The following is a 21,693-nucleotide window of genomic DNA, read 5'->3' as shown; positions in this document are numbered from 1 at the left end:
CCGCACAGTAGGAATATTTGTCTCTGCCATGTTAAATTAATTTAATTACTATTATATGATTTTTTTTCATATACAAATTTATAGTACTTTTTTCATTTCATATTACTCGCTACACTTCTCAATTCACGAACTCTAGATAATATTTGAAGACAAAGAAAGGAAAGAGTAAAAAAATGGACCTATGTGAGAAAAGAGAGATAGAGAGAGTATTGTTTAAAAAGAAAGTATAATAAGTAATGTGAAACTTCTCATAATAAAAAGTGTAGCGAATATTATGAAATGGAGGAAGTATAAGTCTTTTTTATTATTATTATTGTGGGTGGGTGATGTTTGTAGATGGTGTACGTATATTCTGTGCTGGTGGGCTTCGTTTCTCCATTTTGCTGACCAAAACAAGTCAAAATTAATCAACTCTTCCTACTATCCCACTTTCAAAAAGTTGTTCTACTTGAGTTTATTCAATTTGAAAAATAGTAATGAGTAATACAACTACTTCATATTTTATTATAGAAATATTCTATAATCAAAAAATTCAAAGATAAAACTTAGTTTGCAAGAAAATTTTGACTAATATTTTCCAAAGAGAATAGTTGAAAAACATAGTTGATGTGTATTTTGAGCATCTTTTGTATAGTGGGATTTACTAATTTATATTTTCAGTTGAATTAATAGACAATTTATCCCTATATGGAGATTATTGTATTGTCATGCATTATTTATGTCCCATAATATGTTGGACTGAGATTTTGCTTCCAAGTTGTACTTTATGGTTTTCATTTTCAAGATGCAATTTTTTGTTGTTTAGTTTTGCTATGTTCAATAGTGTTTTCTTTGTTTTTAGATTATTTTAAAATCTTCTATTACAATATACTAAAAGAGAAATCAAAGAGGATAATTGTTGCTCTTTTCTTAAAGTGAAAGTAGTGCGTCAGACCGTCTGACCCAATATTCTCGTCAGACGGGCTGAGCCCAGTACTATAAAGCAAACTAGATTTCATCTTACGTCAATACGTCCTTATATCATGTCTGCTTGAATTGTCTGTTTCCCATTGAAACAAAGTTGATTATATAGGCACGTAAACAACTATCTTACGACTAATAAACACTTTAATTCGGTATAAATCTTATCTCCAGCACATCTAAACCCATAGTAATGTTGCTTAAAACAAGCAGCCATTGATTAATGTTGCCATGGCGTCGCGGCGGTATCGGATTCCTTTCTTTAACCTATTTACAGAGAAAAGAAACAACGAACCTAAAGTTCAAGATTTGGAGCTTTTAATGGTCGAATACGACCATATTGTGGGAGACTTGAGCAAACGGAGATGCAGGTTATCAATGATTCAACCGGAAGTAACAGCACTGGTTTCAGTTTTTGAAAATAGTGGTTCTCTTTTAGTGGAGACAATCTGCAGGAAACAAAATACTAAAGGGTGTTCACAAGGTTAGTGTTTTGTTTTCTTTTCAGTTGGACTTTGTTTTCTTTCAGTTGGACTTTGTTTTTTCTTTAAGTTGGACTTTGTTTTCTTTCAGTTGGACTTTGTGTTTCTTTCAGTTGGACTTTGTTTTGTTTCAGTTGGACTTTGTTTTTTTTCAGTTGGACTACCTGAAAAAAAATGAAGACTACCTGAAAAAGAACGAAGACTAGCTGAAAAAGAATGAAGACTACCTGAAAAAGAATAAAGACCAACTGAAACCCAAAGTAAGTCTAACTGAAGTACAAAAACCAACTGAAAAAAAAAGACTAACTGAAAACAAAATGAAGACTACCTGAAAAAAATTAAGACTACCTGAAAAAAAATTAAGACTAACTGAAAAAAAATTGGAACCACCTGAAAGTCGTCCGACCAAAGATTATGGTCGGACGAGTCCGACACAATACGTTCTCTTTCTTAAATAATTCCTGTCTAACTCATTTGTCAAAAATAATGAAAAATGAAACCTTTCACTAGAATAACAAAATTAATTAGTATATGAAGGAACAAAACCTGATATTTACCACATCATAATGAAAGAGTTTTTTTTATTAGGAAAGACCGAAAGACATTTGGCTCGAGGACCAACTCCTATTAGGCTATTAAATGTAAGGCAAAACTAGCTCGGAGGCTAGTACAAGGTTTAATAGCCCAAAAGATAACAAGCCTAAATGCTCATTGCCATCATTAGAATAGAAATTCCCCCATACTTATTGTTGAAATGAGGATTCAAACCTATGATAAACCCTAAAATTCGAGATGGTACTTACTAGGGTAAAGAGTTTTTGGTTCTGGTGCTCGAATCTTTGGGAGTATATAAATGTCTTTTTCCAATGCAATACTCAACAATAATCTTTTTCAAAAGACCTTTTTATTCGATGAGTATGGGGTAGGTCAGTGCATATGGGATTGTCAATAGCATATCACCTCTATAATATGTCAAATTGGCCCTGTGATACAAGTTGAGTAAATCATGGGCGAGCCAATAAAGGAATAAGTTCAAAAGTATAGGATAGAGAGTAACAAGCACATGTAAAAACGAAATCATTTATGAAACAATGTTGTAGTCTTGTAGATCATGTATTTTCTATTTTGTAAGATAATAGCCCATTTTCTATCCATCTTATATCTCTATCTAAAAAAGGCTATGTTCTTTAATGATTTTATCCAATAAAAATCTTTTTAACTTAACTAAGTCTTTATACCCATTTTCTTTTACAACTTATTAACCAGCCCTATATCTCTCTATTTACTACCTGCTGCAACAACAAGCTCAATATATAGAGATTTAATAAATGAGAATAATAAACCTTTATCCTTTGTTTTATTTTCCGTGAATAAAGTAACATAGAACGAAGGTAAGAGCTAAGTTTTATGTAATCCAAAATAAAAATGTTGAAAACAAGAGGAGTTTGGAGATCTCCCAAGTTACATTATACGGACTAGCATACATGCGCCTACAATGCTTAGCCATGGCATCCGCCAAGTTGTTATAGTTCCTAGTTCCTAACCACATGTCTAAACTTCACCTCCTTGAAGGCCTTGCTTAAGTCCCACCAGCAGACCATGTACCTTTATTCCTTTGTTCTTTCGTGCTAACCAGTCATTTGTTTAGAATAGGAGGCTTGCCATAAACTACATGTATGGGGCCCTGCCGCCCTGGGGGTGTGGGGGTGTGAACTTGTGATATTGAGATCACAACTTCACAAGGTAAATTCTTGCCAACTAAATCAAAATTCTTTATTAATACTAAATAATATAATAGTTTACATTTCTTTTTAGTGAATAACTAGTTGTTGCTTCGGGCGAAGCTCGGGGTCATTGCATATAATTCGTATATTATTTTTTATGAAATAATTGAATCACATGCCCCTATATCAGCATATACATTTAGATGACACATGATGACCTCCAATGCTTCATAACTTTCAATTAGTATTGAGTACCGGGTTCATAATAAATTTATTGTGATATCATTCATTTTTTAAACAAAGAATAATTGTTTACCTTAAATGAGTCACTCGTATAAAAGCAAAATTGACATGTTTAGGACAAAAGGCTAGGTCTAAAGGTAACTTTTTATATTAGATATATCCCTTTATATAAATTTAAAAGTGTCTATATATTTAAGACAAATAGTTAGCCGGGAACAAACTCATATCATACAATGGATCGGTCTTTTGAATCAGTTGATTCGACACGATAAAGTTTGTAATATTATTTTTCAAATCATAAATACATATATATATAGATTTAAGAAATAAATGGTAAGGAAAAGGATACTATCTAAACCTCAACTCGCGCGGAATTCACGAGCTATTCACTTGAAATAAATAGGGGGGAAATGTAAAGGAAAAGGTCACGTCATGACTTTAACTTAAGGTAGATCCCCAACTAACTATGGTATTCCGTTATTGAACATTTTAATAGGTAGGTAAGATGATGGATCGTACTATACTGACACCTCTCGTAGGTCAGTTTTGTTGGGACTGGGAAGGAGGGATGTAAGAGAAATTCACCCCCAAAGAGCTCCTAATGGGTTATGATCCTATGACATTAAAGTAATGCGTCCAAACCGTGATCACTAGGATAAGCCTTTCTTGGTAGTATTTTAATGAAGATGTTTAATATATAAAATATGCATATAAAATAGACATATTATAAAAGTACATGCTTAAATAATATACATTTACAAGATTTTTTTTTTTGTATATTACACATTGTAGAATTTGCTTCTACAAACGTTTTGAATGTCACAAAAACCATGCTCCATCATCATTTATTAATAACTGGAAAAAGACACCAAAGTAAGTTTGCAGGTAGAACGAAAATCCTTTATATCATAAATTCCCAGCGGTGTGGTACACACTATATTGAATTGAATACAATTAATCCGACGTAGGATTTATATCATTGGACTATAGAAGACAAAAATAATGCATGTCGTACTCTCATCACTACTTAAATGTAAACATGTACATGTAATACCATCTTCGATTGTAGAAAAAGCAACCAAATCCATATGCAAAAATAAAAGGCAGTAAAGTTTTTATTGACTCATCGCAACCGTGGCCTTTAAGATAAGACCAAAACCTCCCATTTTTTTCCCAAAAATTTACATAAATTTAAGTGACCTCATTATATAATTATTTGTCCCTTCTCTTATAGAGTACGTTTCTTAAATTAATGGGAAAAATATGATATGGCCCGGTTGAAATAAGTTGTATTTGTGACGTCTATGATTAGATACATCATACATATGATATGTGGCTATCATGTGGAGTATTCATGTGAAAGTGAGGCAAAGGGTAAACATTACTAACTTATGATAGGCCAAATTAATTGACACCTTGATTAAACAGGGCAGCAAATGATGCTATGGGATATATTGATATACACGCTTTCTTGATTAATACTAATATGTTCCACAAGCTAGCCAAATCACTTGAAACCCTCTTTATTAAGTTTATTTGGAATGTGTGTGGCCTAAATGAGAAATAATTTATTATTCTAATCAATTTAGTTTAACTTCATGAGAAATTGTTGTATTTTTTACTATTATTATCTAACTGAGAATTTTCTTAACTTATTTTTCCAATAATATAGTATTTTTCTGTCACTATAAGTTATTTGTAAATTATACTTTCTTATCATGTACTTATATTTTTTGAAAGAGAAATTTCATTAATTGAATGCTAAACGACATCTACAATAAGTATTAAAGAAAAACAAGATATAATTAGACAAGACCAAATGAAATTCATCTTTGAATAAAACTACAATGAATTAAATAGCCATACAGTGCAGTCCCCTTGTAGTTGCTAAATCAAGCAGTTATTGATGAGAAAGTCTATGATTCTAACATAGTTTGAGGAAGAAAATTCTTAATTTAACCATGTTGACCGCATCTGAATTTCCAACAATATTTAATATCTTGATAGTCTTGAACTTCAACCAATAAGAACAGTTTTTCATACCATTTTTAAACTTAAATGTGGGAAGAGAATATAATCAAACTCCAAACTCCTATGAAAGGAGATAAAAAAATCCAAAATTGGGTAGGAAACTCTCAAAAAGAGAAAGAATGGGGGATTATTAATAACAAAAACAATAAAAATTGAAAGAAACAAGAAGATTGGGAGCTTACCACCATTGAATGGATGATGACACCCCCAAACTAGAAGAAAAGGATTAGAGTTTTTAGGAGGGACAAGAGAGAAGGGAAAGAAGGAGGCTAGTGCATTACAAAATAGTTAGTTTAAAAAATAATATATTTCTAATGTCATGTACTTAGATCCCATGGTAAGATAAAGGACCCTGCCAGACCGGCACCTCTTGCAGATTAACCCGGTCTAGATTTACGGGCAGGCACTTTGAGATTGGGGGTGGTAACTGGTAATGGGAAACCCTCTCCCAAAGTGCCCCTAGTGGGATTGAACTCCCAATCTTGAGATTAGAAGATTCTTTCCACTAGGCCAAGCTTAGCTTGGTATGTCATGTACTTATATGATAAAGTCTTTTTATGTTATGTACTTATATGATAAAGTATTTTCATGTCATGCATTTATAGATTATATTTTTTGAACTTATATTTCAATGTAATGTTGAGAAATATCTTTTGACGTACATATTTCTTATATAGTACTCCCTCCGTTTTCCAAAGATCTTCCCTTTTTCCCTTTAAGTGCGTTTTCAAAAGATCTTCCCTCTTTTACTTTATTCCTTATTTGGAATTTTTTTCCCTTTTTACCCTCTCATGTCCTTATCATATGGTCCACCATTACATTATTAATTCAATTTACTCCATTTCTCTATCCTACTTTAATCCATTTTTATTTGTTTAATTATCTTAACCTCTTTCTCTCTCGCTCCTACTTTACCTACTCCACACTCCACACAAATGGATCCTCCTTGATATCTGTAGGAACAGTAGTAACAAGAAAGATTTTTAAGAAACGAAAGGAGTACTAGTATATTGGCAGATTCCTATTCAAAGTATATGTTACAATTTGTTCAACATATTGATATGGGATGCATTCATTTCAAGCTAAAAAAACTCCGATATTCAGTATAAATCAATCAATAGATTGTATAAGAGAAAACAATGAGAATCAGCATCAACAATTCTAAGGAAAAATTGATTTTAATTATTCAATCTTTGATTGGTTCGGTGAATTTAATCTCATCTTTTGATTATTTTAAAATAATTCCAATTTTGAGGGATAACTTCTCAAAATAATCCAAACTCTTAATTTTCTTGCACAAAATTGACCCAAATCAGATTGGTTATGACAAGAAAAATAAGATTATATTATTTTGAGAAGTACCCCAAAAGTTGAGATTACTAAAAACTAATCAATATGTGGGATTAAATTTAACGAACTAGCGAAATGTTGGATTATTATAATCAATTTTTGTCAATTTGAATTGGTGAAAATCAATTCCAATCCGTGTTAAATAAAATTTTTAATAAGCAATTCAGTTTGATCCCCAATCACATGTAATATAATGAACAGGTTCTAGGGTTAAGGGTTTGTTGATCTATCAAATTTAGTTTAGCTTATTAGAATTTATTCAGACTTAAATAACTTGTTATAACCAATATGGAAAAAAAAAACGTATACGAACTTATGATGGTATCTAAATTAAGTCAATAAGAATTTTAAGTCACTATCGATGTCTGATATAATAAGATTAACAACCCAAATCTTTATTTGATTGCATATTAACATCTTTAACTAAACTAAAATATCTCTTTTCTTTGATCGTTCACACTTCACCGGTAGTATAATATAGTATTGAAGTACAAGGTGACACTTAAGAAGGAAAGGGTTAAATGAGCGACAAAATCGAACCGATTTTCGCAAAAACACTTTTATGGCACAGTGTCTTACAATATGTTATTCACTCGTAAACTTGCGTTTGATTTTTTGTTTGGACAAAATTGTATCAATAGTAAAAAAAAAATGAAATCAAATAACAAGACACGGGAATTAACGTGGTTCAATCTCACCTCTGAGACCTATGTCCACACTACCTACTCTTTTATTATTTGAATTTTGAAACACCAAACTTTTGATACAACATGATTCCCCCACTACTAACTCTAGGATTGCTCCCAAACACTTAACCCTAAGCGTTGCTCCTCTTTATAATGATGAGATTACAGAAAGATAAAGTCCTCATAAGTGTGCTTCTTAGATAAGCAGATCGAGGAACGTTACAATCATTATATAGAACTTTTCATTCACGAGAACTTTGTGATGTACACTGTGCTACAAGGTTCGTTTTCAGCTCTCAAAAACTTATCAAAAACCAAATCTAAAAGCGCGAGTTGTTATTTTGATTTTATATCCTTTATATAATTTATCAATTGAATAAGAATCGTTCTCCAAGATATGAATATTTTCTTGAATAATTTTTATTCCTAAAATTTAGAGATAAAATCTTTTCTTTTTCAAAATCAAGGATCATCTTTTATTTAATAAAATCTGATTTTTTTCTTTCTTTTAAAATGAAGATTCTTCCTTATCTTTTGTCAACTTGAAACCAGATTTTTCAAATCAATTTTTTCGAAATTCTTTATCAAAATCTTTTAAGTAAAAATGATCAGTTTTTCCGAAAATCTTTATAAAAAAAACTTTTACGTAAAAATCAGTTTTTACATATCATTGTTTTCGACAATCTATTTTTATAAAAAAACTCCCCTTTTTTAGGGCCTGTTCTCCCCAACTTATTTTCAGTTCAGTTCAATTCAGTTCAGTTCACAATTCAGTTCACTTCAGTTTTGGACAATACTTTTACTCTCACATATCACTATTCATTTCAATTTAGTTCAGTCCAGTTCAATTTAGGGCCTGTTCTCCCCAGCTTATTTTCAGTTCAATTCAGTTCAGTTCAATTTAATTCAGTTCAGTTCAATTCAGTTCATTTCAGATCAGTTCAGTTCAATTCAGTTCAATTCAGTTCAGTTCAGTTCAGATCTGTTCAGTTCAGACCAGTTCAGTTCAGCTCCTGACAATACTTTTACTCTCAAATATCACTATTCATTTCAGTTCAGTTCAGTTCAGTTCAGTTCAATTCAGTTCAGTTCAGATCAGTTCAGTTCCGTTCAATTCAGTTCAGTTCAGTTCAGTTCAGTTCAGCTGTTTTATGCCGAAGAGAACAGGCCCTTAGTTCTGTTCAATTCAGTTCAACTGTTTTATGCCGAAGAGAACAAGCCCTTATATTCTTTAAATACAAAAACATGAAATTAATATAATTACCTATTTTCTTAACTCTACGAATTAAAATAGTTAATCATTCTAATTTCATATCTCTAATTTAGCACAAAGTTCCAATACGTTAATTACATTACATAACCATGACTAAGAATATAGCTAGACATAAGCTTCAACTTCTTCAAGTCCTTGAACTTCCATGATCATCCGAGCTCGACAAAAGACTTAGGTCACTATTACATAATTCACATATTATAACATAAAGTATTTATTATCATCAAAATGACACTTACTTAGAGTCGCAACAATATGAATATACAAATATTAGTGCTTTATCTTTGCTGCGAAGATACAGTTATAAGAAGATAAAAGAATAGTAGAAGAAAGGACTATTTTAATTAGAAGTTACATTCAAAGCAAGCTGCTGTCAAGATCAAGTAATTAGACACTTGAAGTTAGCTTTTTAGATCGATCAGGAGAAAGATTTTTCTTTTGACTGATGATATAGATTGTCTACTGCATGTTTGATGTTCACAGCAATTCTCTTCAACTTTTGCGTAAATAGGAAATCTAACTACTACTACTACTACTACTTATTAATTAATTCTTGTGGATACATGCACCTTGACTCTTGTCTTTGCTTTCAGAAGCAAGTGTCGTGTTACTTTTGTGTTCATAACTCGTTCTCCTCCATCTTTAATGCTTTGCCAAAGTTCAAACCTAATAAGGTTTCCTAGTATAGACTACTTGGACTTGCCATCTCAGCTCAATTTTAAGCCTCCTCAGCATCTTTTTGGGAAAAAGGAACAAATTTGCAGTATGCTAAGTTGCTAACTGCAAATATAGACTAGTTTTCCCTTTTTGGGGTTGGATGATACTACTTGCTAGTGTACATACTTCCTCCATGTTTTATATGATTTATAAATTTTTAGATTATATATACACACAAACACATAATAAATTTTTGGATTAGGTATAAATGAAGAGTTGTTCTATCTATATGTTAATAAGTTTAGGTTAATGGTAAAAGTTTGACCTCATAACTTCAAGGAGTTTGACATCAGTGTACCATGTACATGGTACACCCAATGCTTATTTCTTTTTGCTCATTGCTCATTAGACACCTACAAATGAGCATAATCACATAATAATAGGTAAGCTCCAAATGAGTAAAAATATAGTCTTGGGTGTACCATGCACATAGTATACCATGGTGTATGATAAATGCACTCGCCTGACATGCAAATCCAAATGGTTCAACCTGAGCGAGGTGCCAGTTGAGAAAGGTCCTTTATCTTACCTACTTAAAAAAAAAGTTAAATAGGTTATATGTACCAAGATGTTGGGTTTTATTTTTCTCTCTATGAGATCTAGTTTTTGACCTTTTGTTTTAGGTATTGTATTTTCTTTAATAGATTGATATGTTGATGAGAATTTGCGTAGCTTCGATCACATGAGATGTCAATTATTCTTCATCAACTACAATCACTAATCAAATCAAGTTCTAGGTCAAAATACAACAAATCAATAGAACCCCTCGAGAAGGTTGCATCAAACAACAATTTCAAAGAGCGTTTGCAAAAAATTTAGATCTTATCGACGGTCCTGATTTTGGGATAAATATAATTTTATTTGATCCAATTTGATATGTATTTGCTAAATTTGATTTATTTTGTCAATTCATGTTGTATGACTTTAAATTTATGAATTAAATTATGATTTTCTAAAAAAATATGCTTTGTTTTTGTTATGCTCTTACTTTCACAATGGCAACATAATAACATTACTTAACACCGTATCTTGAGAATGATATGTTACTGAATTTTTATTTGTGTCAAAACAGCAAGGTAATAACAATATTTAGCAATACAAATAAAGAATATTTCTTAATATGTTCTTTTGTTTTTTGACTAATTTTTGTTGAGTTCTTAGCGGGATTATATCATTATTGATTAATATACTTAACATTTCTCATTTGTCTCCAATAATTTGTTTTTTTCTCACTGTTTCAGTCTTTTTTTCCTCTTCATCACGAAACACATTTAGTTGTATAAATTGTACATGAATTGTTGATTTTCAAAATGGAATATGAATACAGTTTTTCATTTTTGGTAAAATGAAATTAAACCACGTTTATCAATGTGCACTAAGGGTGCGTTCTATTCAACTTATTGGCCCTGAACTTATTGGACCTTATCTGAACTGAACTTATTGAACCTGAACTGAACTTATTGGAACTTATTAAACCTGATTGGACCTGATTCAACTTATTGGACTTGATTGAACCTGATTGGAACTTATTGGACCTTTTTGGAACTTATTAACCTTATTGAAACTTATTAGACCTTATTGGCCCTGATTGAAACTTATTAGACCTGATTGGACCTGATTGAAACTTATTAGACCTTATTGGACCTGATTGAAACTTATTTGACCTTATTAGACAAACAAATTGACTATTAGTAATATAAATATTACCCCTAACGTAAATACTACCCCTCAAAATTTATTATGAAGTAATAATTAATAAAATTGATCCTTTTAAAAAATAATTATTATTAATTATCTCTTATGATAATTAATTTAACAAAAAAGTTTTACTATTTATAAATTTAACATGTTATCTCTAGTTATTTAAAGACGAATTGCAAACTATTGTAATTATTATTATTATTATTATTATTATTATTATTGTTAACCTTAATTATTTGACCATGATTATAATATTATTTAATAGCAATATGAATAATCAAATAATAAACAATAATACAAGTATAATACTATACATTGTGGTACTTCAATAAAAAATTCTAATAATAACTTAATCAGCTAATAGTAATATGAATAATAAAATAATAGACATAATACAAATAAATAATAAAATAATAGACATAATACAAATAAATAATAAAATAATAGACATAATACAAATAAATAATAAAATAATAGACACTAATACAAGTATAATACTATTTTTTTTTTATTGGGAAATTAAGTCAGCCCAAGGGCTAACCCCTACCAAGGCTACTAGCCTTGTAGGAACTACCAGCACATTCACATTGGCTGGTAAAGCATGCAAAGCATGCTAAGGAAATACCCTAACATAATGCTGGGGGTAAGGATCTAACCCCTCACCTCAAGGATTAGAGGGGAGTGCTCTACCACATGAGCTAGCTCCTCATCCTTCAAGTATAATACTATATAATCATTGTGGTACTTTAATTAAAATTCTAATAATAACATAATCAGCTAATAGTGATATGAAATTATGAATAACAAAATAATGGACAATAATACAAATGTTTATTAAACATTGACTATTTGGACCTTATTGGACCTTATTAGACCTGATTGGAACTTATTGGACCTTATTAGACCTGATTGGAACTTATTACACCTGATTGGAACTTATTGCACCTGATTGGAACTTATTGAACCTTATTAGACCTTATTGGAACTTATTGCCCTTATTAGGCCTTATTACAACTTATCTGAACTTATCTGAACTTATCTGAACTTATTGGACCTGAAACTTAATTTTTTAAGTTGAACAGAACGCACCCTAATAAGGCTCTATTTAATATTTATATGTTGATGGATAAACACAAATTTGCTACTTTTTTTTTTGAGGGTATACACAAATTTGCTACTTAATACATACTACTCACCCATTTTATTTTGTTTCTTCTTATTTGAAATCCTTTTAAGAGACAAAAGAAAAATCAAACTAGAAAGGAGAAAAGAGGACGAGGGAGTATTATTTATCCGGCCATGTAGAATAGGAGTATTACTACTACTTCCTCTGGTGTTTTAGTTGCCTCGTTTCCTCTAGACACATTTGTCAATGCATTATTTTGAACCTTTATATATTACTTATCAATAAGAAAAAATTACAAAAAGTTGACATTTGAAAAATATTCATTGAAACGAATCTAACAAAATCTCAAATGACTATATTTTTCCTTGAGTAAAAATCACAAAAGGTAGTTAAAATTACATATGTGAATAGTGTCAAAAGTCAAAACGGGTCATATAAAAAAGCGACGGAAGTATATTTTAAGAATAGAAGACAAAATATTGAAACCATTCTAGTTAAAATCCCAATCCGGATCCTACAATTGTACAATCCGAAAGGATCTCACCGATCCCGATCCTAAGTAGGATCTTAATTTTGTAGGATTTTTCGATCCTACCCAACCACAAAAATTCACATAATAGAATCTTAATACAATTCTACGATCCAGCAACTCTACGATTCGGCGACTCTACGATCCAATCGTATCGTAAAAAAATCATCAAGTAATTTCACATATTATATTTATACTATTAGATTTTGGTTGCATGTTACTTCAATCGTATAGTATTGAAAATTAAAGCTATCACCATTTGTTAATGAAATAAGTCATTATTAATTTGTGAAAATTTTTAACATGAGTTTCTCACCATATTCTAGCATAAATTTTTACGGAATTGTAAGATTTTAGGATCCTACGACTCGATCCAACCGATTCGATCCTACTAATAACCTCTACAATCCAAAGTAGAATTTCGATCTTAATATCATGAAGTACAAACCACAAGAGAGGACCAAAGTCATGTATGTAAATAATGTTAAAAATCAAAACGAATCATCTAAATGATAGAGGAAGTACTATGATTGGGTATGACTCTACCGTTCACGTAATGTTATTATTTTGCTCCAGAAACAACATATAACTTATAAGCAAAAAGCTAGTCTTTTCCACCTCGGCGTACAATACCCAGTACATGTCATGGTTAAAAGCATGTACTCTCGTGCTAAATACAAGGGAGGAAAGATGAAAAAGAATAGATTCGGGGGAAAAGCAGATGAGATTAAAGTGGGACAAAGATTCGAAAGTTAAATTATCCATAGAAAAGACACAAGTGTAGAAATAGTATGACTTTGCGGCAAAATTGAATATAGTGGGTGATATTATTCAAATAACTTCTACTACAATAGTACAGTATTCAATTTTAGTGGTGGAAATATACATGGAATGGAAGAGAAACTGCAAATCTGTAATGGATGAAATAGAACACGAAAAAGAAAACAGCAGCAGGCGGCAAACAGAAGTCGTAACATAAGGAGGCAGAGAGAGAGAAAGAATGGGATTCCCTTATAATTTGTGTGGTCCTTTTTTGTCGATGTACACGAAACTAACGTGTCGTAAGTCGTAACGAATGTTGACGGCAACATAGAATAATTTCGTGTTTTTTTGCCGTAATGAAGGAAAGAGAGAGAAAAAAGCGTGCGCGTCCGATGGGAGAGGGCGGTGAGTGGATTCGGACGGTTTGTGGGTTCCATACTGCGGCGCTACTCCACCACTCACTTCAATCCCTTGCGCATGCGGGGTTTTGTGTCCTTTTTTTTTCTGGCAATATTAGGATCAATTTCATAAACTATAACTCTAGTGCATCCGACACGGCGATACATCTAGATTTTGATTAGTACTAGTTAACAATATAAATTATTAGTATAAATATGATTCATGTCAATATGTTATAAATGACTCTACAAGTTTGACATCGTCGGATTATAGTAACTCGTTTGGTCACATGTGTCTTTTCTTATTAGATTATGACTCTCTCTATTTCTAACTAATTGGTTGTAATTTTTCAAACCCGTGTGATACACTTGATAAGTTTATATAATGGAAATATTAATCTTAATTGGTATTATTATATAATGGAAAGATTACATTTTAATTGGTATTATTTTTCTAAACTCGTGCACTTCATTTGGTATAGGTACATAATTAAAAGATACATGTGATGTTATGCTTTTTGTACAATATAACTAATACTTTTATACATGTCTTTTATAGTTATATGCTACTCTCTTTGTCCCCATAATATAACGCTTACATTTCTTTTTGGATGTCCTAATATATTGTTCTCATTTTTCACCTTTTCATTTACTAGTTTTGGCCCGCGCGCTATCGCGCGCGGCCCCCAAGAAAGCAAAAATTGTTATTAATAGTTCTATATGTTGGAACATTTATAGGGTAATGGGTTTGAAACTCATAAGGGTATGTACTAGAAGAGGAGGAGGTCTAGTATGCAAAAGGCTAGAGTGCATCAAGTGGCAAAACGCATTGATAAACCAAGGGAGACAGAAGACTGGCCGCGAGTCGCGACAACCGTCGCGAGTCGCGACCAGTGGCCCGTCGCGAGTCGCGACAGGTGTCGCGGGTCGCGACCAGCGCCTCGCGACTCGCGAGCTGTTTCGCGAGTCGCGACGTGTCGTCTGCCTTGGAATGCGAAAAGATGCCTTGACGGTTTTATGTCCGTTGTGATGTTATGGCCTCATTTTAATGTCCTTTAAGGTCCTTAAATCAGCTGATTAAAGGCCTTTGATGGGTGATTAAAATGGGGGTTATGGTTTAGCTACTCTAGTCAATGAAAGGTTTATTCTTCCTATATAAACTTGGGATTCCTATGAGTGAGGGTTAGAAGAAAATCAGAATTTTCTATTCTATACTCTCTCAAATACTTCTTGCTTAGCTTAAGAGAAAACTTGCAATCTTCTCTTGAGTGTTCTTCACAAACACAAAACACAAGTTCTTGTTTGATTCACTTAGAAGATCATCTAAGTGGATTGTTCTCTCCATTGTATCTCATTAGTTATTTCGTGTTAACCCGGTGATCCTAGAGGGGCGAAATTAAACTAATAGGAAAGCGTAGTTTCCGTGCCTTGGAGTGGATATCCGGTTCTCTCATTGATCACAAAGTCTAACACTATAGAAATATTAGTGAATTGAATTTAAGGTATTTCAAAATATATAAACGTATAGGTAAGATAATGAGGCAATTAGATTATATTTCATATATGCATTGATTGCAAACTGTTAGATTGTTACAAAATTTGCCCCAAGGTTTTCTGCTTTGTCTAATTTGTTATATCTATTACAAGGATTAAATCACGCTTATCAGCAAAAAAAGATTAGTTTCTATTAGGCACTGATTAACTTTAGGTGGCGCATCATTAACAAGGAGCATTAGGCTGCAAAATAGCGAGTAAAAGAACTTGATGTTCCTGCCATCTTCGTTGTTGAACAGTTACTGGGCGCAGGTTTCAACCTACAAGAAGGCAAAGACAATTTAAATGAAGCAATGTTGAGAAAGTAGTAGAACGTGAAGTTATTATTAGTAAGAGAAATGTAATTTAAGTTTTGTAGCACTTGGTTGTTACTAAGCACGATGGAGTAAAGTAATGTATGTTATTTTGTAAATTTCCAATTGGATTTAATGACACACCCAAAGCTATGTATGTCGTCTAGACTGGACCTTATCAAAATGACCTCACCAAGGGCCATGAAGGTAAACACTTTGTGCATCCCGGCATCAATCATGCCCTTCTTTAAAATGGCATAAAAAGTTGTAAGGAAGCTAAATAAAAAGCGGTGCTTTGAGTAGGATCAAAGCAATCCATTAGTAAAAAACTAAATTTAGAATCAAATTTGAGCTATGTTGTGGTTCATGATCAACGTATCCGTTCTACTCTTGCGAGCCCACAACCAGTTCTGCGATCTTGACCGAATTTGAATTTTTGGAACATGATTGCAACTTACAAAGAACAACAACAACATGTAGCACGCGAAACTCAAAAGTGCTCTTGCCACTCAACTACGCAGATAAAAACTACCAAACAAAGGAGATTAGCTCTACATTTTCGCACTTCTTTTAAAATGGGTTTCTCGATTTCTCTATAGTTCCTAGTTTCGCTAGAAACTTATCGTATGATTTGATGATAATTGGTATGCCATCTCTAACTACTTGAGTAAACTAACAATATCTCATGAACAAAGGCTAAGTAAAGCGTCAAAATCAGATGAATCTGGAGAATTGGAGACATTAATGAATTGTCTCGTAAATGGCTTACTACCTCTGAAGGAGTGAAAAAAGAGAGTAGTTATGGCTAGTTGTCAAAAATAAAAATAGGTGATTTTGTGTATGCTAGGATTCGAACCTTGCATCTAAGATTTAAAAAGCCCATTATCTTACCAACTCCTCCAAATCAATTTGTTGCTAATCTATTTGTAGTACAATGTTAAGTACAGAAGTTTGGGGCCCTAGTGTGCGGTCACGCTGCCCCCGCCGGTCAAGAACCGCCCTGCTCTCAACCCCCCCCCCTCCCCCTCTAACCCCCGCCCTTACTCCCTACCTTCTCATCCCCTCTCACCCCCCCCCCCCAATTCTCATCCTCACTCCCCACCCCTTCACCTCTCACCCCATACCCTCGATCCCTCACCCTCCACCCTCGCTCCCTTCCCTCTCACCCTTCATCGTGGCTCCCCCCCCACCCCCTCACCACCTCTCAAGCTTCTTTACATGAAGGTCGGCGCTCTTATAAATTGGATTTGATCTTCCTAAGATATCTTCCAAGTGCACACCTCGAGCAAAATTATGATATGAAGATCATAAAAGGCAAAATATTCTACATTTTTTTTATGGAATAAATGCTGGAAACTTCTCTATTCTTTTTGGCATTAGTCAACCAATTTAGGCACCTCTATAAACAATTGAGTTCTATTTTGGGCATCCACAAGAAGCTACATAGATCCACCAACATAATCCATAGATTATCCTCCAGCAAGGCTCCAAGCCTCAATGATTCTTCCTATACACATAATATTTTGGCTTAGAGATTATCTACAATGTAAGTTATCTCCACTTCCGAGATAATTGTTGGCACCTATTAGGAGAATGTTTGACTCTCTAAGAAATTGAGAATTTAGATCCTTTTATACACACAATCTCTGTACTCTAATATTCCAGTGTCCCGCTCAATTACCCCTTTGTGAGTTGTGGTAAATCATAGCACACTCTCTTCTCCTAAATCCCCGTGCCAAGGCTCTATTTTTCATTTAAAAAACAAAACGGAGGAAGCATATAACCTTTTAAAGCATAATACCAGTTGTGGTTATACCTTAATTCTTGATTTGGGTAAGCAAAATTAATAAAAACAATAAGCAAAATTCAGTTGAGTTGGGTGTGGAGGAAAAAAGCAGGAAGGAAGCAAGCAAGAGAAATGGTCGAATTAAGGAATTGATCAAGTGAACTAAGAATAAGATAATGGATTTTTTGGGAACGCACAAATCCACAAATTAAACGTGTGTAAAATTTAATGCTCCTCAAATTGGAGCGATGTAGTGAATTAAATAGAATTTTGTTAGTCAATTTACACTGGGAATTAATTCATCATGTACGGTCAAAAGTGTAACAGCCCGCACCTCCGAGCTGCTAGCTAATCATACTTTACATTCATAAAACTCAATTAACACTTAATAACCTCGAATTAACTATTTACTCGCAGCGGAAACAAAACCTTTTTACTCGATCCTGGACCTGTGGGTCAGGGCCCACAACACATCCTCAATATCCTAATAACATATTACATGATACCTCACTCGACTCTTAAAGCAATATAATAACAATTTCTTTATAAAGATATATAATCCTAAATACAACCTCTGCACCATTACCTCTACTATAACCTTGATACATAATTTCTTCCTTTACTCCATTCCGTTTTCCACATATGAACCTGCAAGACCACTAACAATGAACTCTGCCCCCACCAGGACAGGTTCCAAGAACAAAATCAGGAAAACTGAGTACACACTGTCCAACCATAACATCTTTTCAGTGGCTTAAAAACATATGTACAGATTTAAACTTATTTATGAAACAATTAATCAAGATTTTAGAGACATTTGCAATCAAGATACATCGAAGTCATAAATAAAGAAGTATATAACAAATACTTGAACACAGTTTGTAGTGCTACTTCCATAGAACTAATACAATCTTCCGAAATCAATCCTAACATACTTTACCTCAATAAATCCCTCCCACTTCTGTGGATCATATACAAAAACATTTAATCCATATGGTCCAAAAACCTTTAATCCATATGCATATCATAGTTAACTCCTGCATAAATTCCTAACAAGTTCCTTGGTAATCATTTCCAAAATCGGCGCATGAACTCTATAACTTGGGTGAGTAAAACATCATTTCAGAAATTAAAGTTTGAAATATCTTTCCACGAAACCATTCGAATACTCAAATACATATTCTATTTTTCTTTCAATATCATACTGGGGAAGAGAACACGAATAGAGTTGCCTTATAGGCGAATTCTCTAAGCTTTTTACAAGGGACGTCTCCCTCTTCCATTTTGTACTGCTTGCAAGACTTTTTAGGTCATGACCCCACATAAGGAGCAATACCCGCTCCAGAGCAATACCCGCTCTAACACATAATGAGCAAATCTGCTCCACAAATGTTGTTTGTCACTGCTTTAGGAGCTTCTTCCCCTCAAAAACAGAATCATAAATTCATATTTTCGAAAATTCAGATTCATAAATCTCAAATTGTCAATAGAATCACTTTCGGGTATTAGATATACCCAAATTAAATTGCTTGCATAATATAATTGAGTTTCAATTAACTTGGTATAAATCAGCCTTTTTTTTTATAAAAGTTCTTTGGCTAAATCCCTTTCAATACCGACTTTATAGAAACTATGCTTCATTTCTATAACGGATTCTCCAAACAAAACATTGCTTACCAAAAGATCATGTCTCCAAATTAGAGTTCATTATTCTATATAAAACACAAATGTCCTTTACGAAGAATAACCTTTCCATTTAATCCTATTTAGCAATCCATCAAACTTATAACCATCTCCAACATATATTTCCTATTTTACAAAATCCATTTTCAAGAATTCATAATTCTCTAAAGACTACATCTGAATAATATGATATATCCTTTAGTCTGAAGTTTTCTTTCTTCCCAAAACATATTCAAAAAGCTTGCTTATAACTTTACAGATGCATATTAAATCTAATATCCCAATGATTTCTTGATGGCTCCCATAATATTATAAATTCCCAGCGTATAACCAAAGTTTCTTCAAGAGGATATCTAAAGGTGCTTCTAAATAATGTACTTCAATTATATTATGAACTTCTTCCCCTCACAAACCCATAATACGATATTTAGTTTATGAACTTAGAAACTCTTATTCCTCGAAGCCGAAGAATAAAATCCTCAAATTTATATCGGAAAACTCCTTCCTTTGAAGACTCATCTTATAGTCATATTGAATCGCATAACAAGCACCTATCTATGATTTATGGCAACTTACTTACTCCCTAGAATGTATTTCATAAACTCAACTTGAAAGGGCTATATATATATACATTGGTAAATATGACTGAACACTCCCACTTATAAATTCATTTATATATAACCATAGTTTATAACATGGTTCATCAAACAAATTTATACTATTGAGTATCAAAACAACATAATTTATAGCTAATAGAATTTGATATGCGGTTTAATTCTGCCTTTGTCTTAAAGCTCATAAACTTGTATTTCACAAGACTATATAGTACACAAATCACATTTTTAGTACAACATAAATTTAACTTATGAAAATATATTAAGATCAACTTATATAATGATTGATCGAAATATCAATAATATATTTGGAAAATAGAAGGACATGTGTGTACCTCTTCCATTTTCCCCAAAGAATGCTCAATTCCACAATAATCTTCAAGAGTCCAACATTTCCAAATTCTTTATCAATCTCCATAGCCATACTCCAACATTAACCTCAAGGCCATAGCAACAATCAATAATTATTCTCACTAAACTCGAATAAGGAAGCTAACTTGACTAACTTTCTTAATACACCTTTCTTCCTAATTCGACTAGTCCAATATCTCCTCACCCAAATTATATTCGAATTCCAGAATTAATTCACCTCATAATAATAATGACCATTAGTATCCATCTTCGCAACAATTCAAATAAACAAATTTAACTTCTTATACTACTTTCTAACTTCTTTTATGAACTAACCACAACCTTTTATATACAACTATTTCACTAATCAATTCACATGTTCTATCTCACATAATAACTATAATTCTTCACTAATCTATAGATAATGTAATTAAAGAACATAACTTCTAGCTATCAGAACTTATAATCTTACCTAAGTAGGACTGTTTTATTTTACAAGCTTGAATCGACGAAGTAAGGATAAAAGTTCAATCTTTAAGTTAAATATGACAAATGCTTAACATGACTTATTTTGCTATTCAACAATCAAGATCTAATTCTGAATTTTTTTTTTTTTGAAATCAGAAATTAAACCCATGTAAATCTTGAGCTTATACTTATCAATTCAAAGAAAATAAGATCAAGGTTTGGATTTTATACCTGATTTTGAATTTACAAATCAAAAACATATCCGTATACCTCTGCTCAAATTAAGCAGGGACGAACAACAACTGCAACAACAATCACCAACCATCACGGCAGCACCATACCGAAACAAAGGAGAGAGAAAATTCGCCAGCATCATCAATGAAGCATGCGATGCAATGACGGCGGCAGCTCACCGGCGAGGAACACCAAAACGGTAACATCAACGGTGCCGAAATTCCGATCAAACACCGACGACCACAACAATTAACAGAGGAGAGAGAAAATTTTCAGAGGAGTAGCAATCACAATGGCAAATCGAGACCCAAACATAAGAGAAGAGGAACGAAGAAATGCACCGGTAACACCGAAAAACGACAGAACAGAAGCAAAAGAAAGAAGAACAGCAGCCCATTTGACGGTAGTGGCAGCGCCGCAGTACCGGCGGAACGCCGACCAAGGCCCATCGACGGAGAATGAGCACGGCAACCGAAATTCAGAGGAGAACAACTCTTTGAGAGAGAGAAGAGATGTAAGAATGAATAATTGAGAATTGAGGTTTTGGGTTCTGTTTATCTTTTCTAAAGCTTTGTGAAATTTGGACAACTAAGTACAATTGTGGCATTCCCACAAAATCCCACGAAACATAATGAAATGGGTTATTTTTTTTTTTCCATTATTATGGTATATTTCCTTTTTCTAAAAATCAGATTTAAAATCATCCAAAGAAATTCAAAACATTTTAA

At 32.8% G+C, this 21,693-nt stretch overlaps 1 long non-coding RNA gene across 1 annotated transcript; it reads right to left on the bottom strand.

The window, feature by feature from the left end:
• Positions 1 to 17,832: 17,832 nt before the first annotated feature.
• Positions 17,833 to 21,693, bottom strand: LOC104892585 (uncharacterized). Its single transcript, XR_789953.4, has 3 exons — positions 20,963 to 21,693; positions 20,248 to 20,350; positions 17,833 to 18,287 (listed from the first exon to the last, which is right to left on the bottom strand). It is a non-coding gene; the product is annotated as an uncharacterized LOC104892585 (long non-coding RNA).

The sequence above is a fragment of the Beta vulgaris genome, chromosome 5, assembly GCF_026745355.1.
Source record: "Beta vulgaris subsp. vulgaris cultivar EL10 chromosome 5, EL10.2, whole genome shotgun sequence".
NCBI lineage: Eukaryota > Viridiplantae > Streptophyta > Magnoliopsida > Caryophyllales > Amaranthaceae > Beta > Beta vulgaris.
This window is presented reverse-complemented; position numbering and strand designations above follow the sequence as displayed.